The sequence below is a fragment of the Babylonia areolata genome, chromosome 29 (genome assembly GCF_041734735.1).
Source record: "Babylonia areolata isolate BAREFJ2019XMU chromosome 29, ASM4173473v1, whole genome shotgun sequence".
NCBI classification, from domain to species: domain Eukaryota; kingdom Metazoa; phylum Mollusca; class Gastropoda; order Neogastropoda; family Buccinidae; genus Babylonia; species Babylonia areolata.
In genome coordinates, this window is record NC_134904.1 from 29508075 (window position 1) to 29513074 (window position 5000).

The following is a 5000-nucleotide window of genomic DNA, read 5'->3' on the forward strand; positions in this document are numbered from 1 at the left end:
TGTGTCCGTTTCAAGACAGTGTTTACCACTGACACAATTTTGTTTCTAACGTTTCACTGTTTGTGTGTCCGTTTCAAGACAGTGTTTACCACTGACACAATTTTATATCTAACGTTTCATTGTTTGAAGGATTCAGGTGTTGTTATTTGTTCAGTTTAGTTTTTTGTTTGTTTGTTTTTGTTTTTTTCATTTTCATTTCAACGTTCCACTCTACGTATACGTTTCACGACAGTTTGAACCGCTGTCAAAATTTCAGTTTCGCGGATACACTTTGAAAACAAAACAAAACTTTTCACTTTTTTATTTTATTTTATCCATTCCACGGAGTCTTTACCACTGAAATACTGATTTCTGAAAGTTTGATGGATCCGTTCCACTTCTGTTTTCACAGCTGATAAGTTGTATGTGTGACACTCCACTGTACGGTATGTAGTCTTCATCGCTAGCTCTCCCTCTGTGATCTCACATTCCTTCTATGTCTCTGTCTTGTGCCCGCCTCTGTTTTGTCCCTGTATCTGCTCTGCTGGTGCAGTGTTCAACCGTGTTCACCACTTCTTTATTTAATGTAGCTATGTACACTCTGTGTGTGTGTGTGTGTGTGTGTGTGTGTGTGTGAGAGAGAGAGAGAGAGAGAGAGAGAGAGAGGTGAAGACACTAGCGTGTGCATTGTGCACAATTGCACTCTGCACGTTTTGACATTTTGCATGGCTTTCTTGGTGGTGAACTGCTGTGTTCGTTGTGAACGGGGGCTTTAATTGAGCTCAGTGCTTTTTCTTGTCAGAGAAAAGGAGACACTGTTTCACAGAAAGAGGTGGGGTGTGAGGGGTGACGGGGGGGATGAGAGAGAGAGAGAGAGAGAGAGAGAGAGAGTGTCACAGAAGAGAGACACTGTCACAATGAGAGAGAGAGAGGGGGGGGGGGAATAAGAGAGAAAGAGAAGGAGAGAGGAAGAGAGAGAGAGTAAGAGAGTGAGAGAGACAGACAGACAGACAGCCTGACAGACAGACAAACACAGAGAAAGAGAGAAATGGGGGAGGGAGGGTATTCATTTGCCTGCTTGTCTTTGTATGCACTGACACCCGTGAGCGAATATTCTGCCGTGCAAAGTTGTGTATGCACGAGTGTTTGTGTGCTCTGTGTGTGTGTGTGTGTGTGTGTGTGTGTGTGTGTGTGTGTGTGTGTGTATGCGCGCGCGCGTGCGTGCGTTTGGGTGTCTTTGTGCATGCGCGCATGCAGTTGTTGTAGTGTGTGTGTTCGTGTGTTGTAGTGTGTGCGTATGTGTGTGTGTTGTGTGTGTGTGTGTGTGTGTGTGTGTGTGCGTGCGCGCGTGTGCGCGTGTGCACGCATGTGTGTGTGTGTGTCTGTCTGTGTGTCTGTCTGTGTGTGTGAGTGTTTGAGTGCGCATGTGCATGCGTAGGTGTGTGTATGCGCTCACTTGTACGTGTGATTGCGAACGAATATGTGTGTTGTTGTTTGTTGTGAGTGTGTGTGTGTGTGAGTGTGTGTGTGTGTGTGTGTGTGTGTGTGTGTGTGTGTGTGTGAGAGAGAGAGAGAGAGAGAGAGAGAGAGAGAGAGAGAGTGTGTGTGTGTGTGTGTGTGTGTGTGCAGAATATAAACGAAGAGAAATACTGAATATCACGTGTTGCGGTGTGGAAAGCAATGAGAATGTCCTTTCTTCAGCTGTTGCAAAAAGCGACCAAATTAACCTCTGTTGCAACAAAGGTGCACGAATACCGACGGAGTTTCGTTGAGTGTATTATGAGTGTTTTATATGTGTATTGCTGATGACATCTATTGGTGTTTACTGAATGTATTCCGTGTTACTGCCGAGTTTTTACTATGTGTATGCTGATCATATGTTGAGGACAACAATTGGTGTATGCTGGGCGTTTTCTGAGTGTGTTGCTGGGGACAACTATTGGCGCTCGCTGAGTGTATGCCGTGTGTACGTTGAGTGTTTACCGAGTGTATGCTGATTATATTTTGAGGACAGCTATATCGGGTTTTTGCTGAGCGTATGCCGAGTATACGCTGAGTGTTTTCTGAATGTATGCTGAGTTTATGTTGAGGACAATTGGTGTTTGTGCTGAGTGTCTGTTACGTGTTTGATGAGTGTATGTTGAGTACATGTTTAGCACAACTATTGGTGTTTTGCTAAGTGTATGCTGAGTGTATGCCGAGCATATGTTCGGGAACAACTGCTTGTATAAGTTGAGGGCAACTGCTTGTGTCTGCTGACTGTATGCTAAAGACATCTATAGGTGTTTGCTGACTGTATGCTAAAGACATCTATAGGTGTTTGCTGACTGTATGCTAAAGACATCTATAGGTGTTTGCTGACTGTATGCTAAAGACATCTATAGGTGTTTGCTGACTGTATGCTAAAGACATCTATAGGTGTTTGCTGACTGTATGCTGAGTGCTTGCTGAGGACAAGTATTGGTGTTTGCTAAATGTCTGTTGAGTGCATACCGAGTGTTTTGCTGAGTCAACACTGAGTGCATTGGTGCGTGGTGAGTGGAAGCCGAGGCCAAGTATTGGTGACTGTTTGTTGAGTGATTGCTGAGTGTATGATAAGTGTTTGCTGAGTGCATGCTGAGTGTTTGCTGAGTGCATGCTGAGTCTATGCTGAGTGTTTGCTGAGTGCATGCTGAGCGTTTGCTGAGTGTTTGCTGAGTGCATGCTGAGCGTTTGCTGAGGACACCTGCTGGCGTGTACTGCGAACCACGGGTGTGTTGTTGTTTTTTTCTCAGTGTTTGCTAAGTCCCTCTGACAGGTTCACACAGAAAGCAACGTAGACGTATACACGTGTATCTTTCATGCCACAACAATCACGGAATAACTAGAGAACAACGTCTGCATGTTATTGCAACATGTTGTACAACAGATGCTTCTTGCGTATCAATGTGCAATGACTTTTCTCAGCTACAGCTGAAAGCTGGTATGTGGGATTTTTGAGTGTTTTATTTTTCTTACTTCATAATATTGTGTCGATACTGATGATGTTGTCCAAACGATGTGTCCCACCTGTACCCAAGAGGTCTTTATGGTTTCTGTCTGTTGTCCAAAGGTCGGTATAGTCTGTTGCCAGTGGTCTGTCTCTGTGTGCCTGCTTTTGTCTTCTAGCTTCTAGTAGGACTGAGTAAATCATAGCACAGAGACCCTGAAATGGAGCAACAATATACGTACAATACTTTTCACAGCTCTGGCGATCTTCCCACGGAAGACAGGCGCAATAGCCGAGTGGATAAAGCTTTGGACTTTCAATCTTAGGGGCTCGGGTTCGAATCTTGGTAACCGCACCTGGTGGGTAAAGGCTGGAGATTTTCCTGATCCCCCAGGTCAACATATGTGCAGACCTGCTTGTGCCTGAATCCCCTTCGTGTGTATACACAAACAGAAGATCAAATACGCATGTTGAAGATCCTGCAGTCCATGTCAGTGTCTGGTGGGTTATGGAAACAAGAACATACCGAGCATGTACACCTCCGGAAAGGGAGTATGGCTGCCTACATGATGTGGTAAACAAACAAAATGGTCATTCACGTAAAATGTTACATGTCTGTATCGGAGTATATGTGTGCGCTGACTGAAACCTTGATTGAATGACACAGGAAACGAATGATGATGACTCGATCGTCCAGTGGAAGCTGTTAGTCGGTTCTACCCAGACATACAGCCTGCTGTGCAAACTAAATGACTCCGTGTTTGTAAAGCGCTTAGAGCTTGGTCTCCGGCCAAAGATATGTGCTGTATTAGTATCCATATCATCATCATTATCTTATATATACATGCTGTGTGCAAAGCAAGAATATGTGCTGTATTAGTTTCCATATCATCATCATTATCTTATATATACATGCTGTGTGCAAAGCCTGAGCAGCATCCACTGACAACAGCAACCACTCACTTGTGTCCCACATGTGGGCGAGCCTTCAGGGCCCGCACTGACCGCATCAGTCGCCTTCAGGGCCCGCACTGACCGCATCAGTCACCTTCAGGGCCCGCACTGACCGCATCAGTCACCTTCAGGGCCCGCACTGACCTCATCAGTCACCTTCAGGGCCCGCACTGACCTCATCAGTCACCTTCAGGGCCCGCACTGACCGCATCACCTCCGGACCCACAGCCACCTATCTTCCATCTGATTTTGGAAGGCATGGTCATCTTCAAATCTGAAGGACGATCATTTATACATAATCACAAAGATATACGTAATCTCAGGAAACCCTGGAAAAAAAAAAATCAATAAAGAAATAAAATACGCTACGCGTGTGTGTGTGTGTGTGTGTGTGTGTGTGTGTGTGTGTGTGTTTCGCTACGACCGATCATGTGTGCCCGTTGAGATATCTACAAGCCAGAGAACAAGTATTAGACTTGTTCTCTGTGTGAGCCTCCGTGAGGATCATGTAGCAGCACGGTTCTATCACTGATACACACAACTCACAACGTGGGCTGCCGACGCTGCTGTTCGCCAACACGGTGAATCATTCACTGGAACCGCACAAACTGAACGCCCGCACATCCGATATCGAGGCAACGTGGCTGTGCAGCAGTTTTTTTTGTTGCACGTGCTGGCTGTTGAAAAAGACGAAAACGAAACCCTCCACGAGCAGGTTTTAGTCGGCAGTTGTGGCTTTTGGGGAGTGTCTACTGTGCTGTTTGGAAGCATTTTTCAGTATGAGAAAGCGCGGCGTCTGGCACTGATAAGTTTCTAGGTGCGAAAGCCGGGTCTAAGGAGGTCTGGCCGGGATTCAGTGGCACTGATCACCGTTCTTGTGCTGTGGTTGTTTTCAGACTTTGTTCGTTTTTTTTTTACTTCGGGGAAACTTTGTGGACGGAGGAGAAGCCGGCTTGAGTGAGTATTCCACCGGATAGAGTTGAGGTCTGCTCGAATCTCAGTGCCGGCGGAAGGCCGAATCTGTCGCCGCTGTTCAGTTGGCTCAGGAATTCCGCCCCCGGTTAGCGTGGGTACCGGTACACAGGTTACACTGGCAGAG

The 5000-nt window shown here is 46.1% G+C and overlaps 1 protein-coding gene across 4 annotated transcripts in view; it reads left to right on the forward strand.

Moving 5' to 3' along the window:
* The first annotated feature begins 4595 nt into the window (after window positions 1–4595).
* The window catches only part of LOC143274840 (leucine-rich repeat-containing protein 14-like), a 36873-nt gene continuing 36468 nt past the window's right edge, over window positions 4596–5000 (forward strand). For 2 of the 4 annotated variants that reach the window (XM_076578788.1, XM_076578789.1), the window contains exon 1: window positions 4596–5000. This exon is cut by the window's right edge and continues 46 nt beyond it. The gene's annotated coding sequence lies outside the window, so the exon portion shown is untranslated. The other 2 variants (XM_076578790.1, XM_076578787.1) reach the window with 2 other exon arrangements.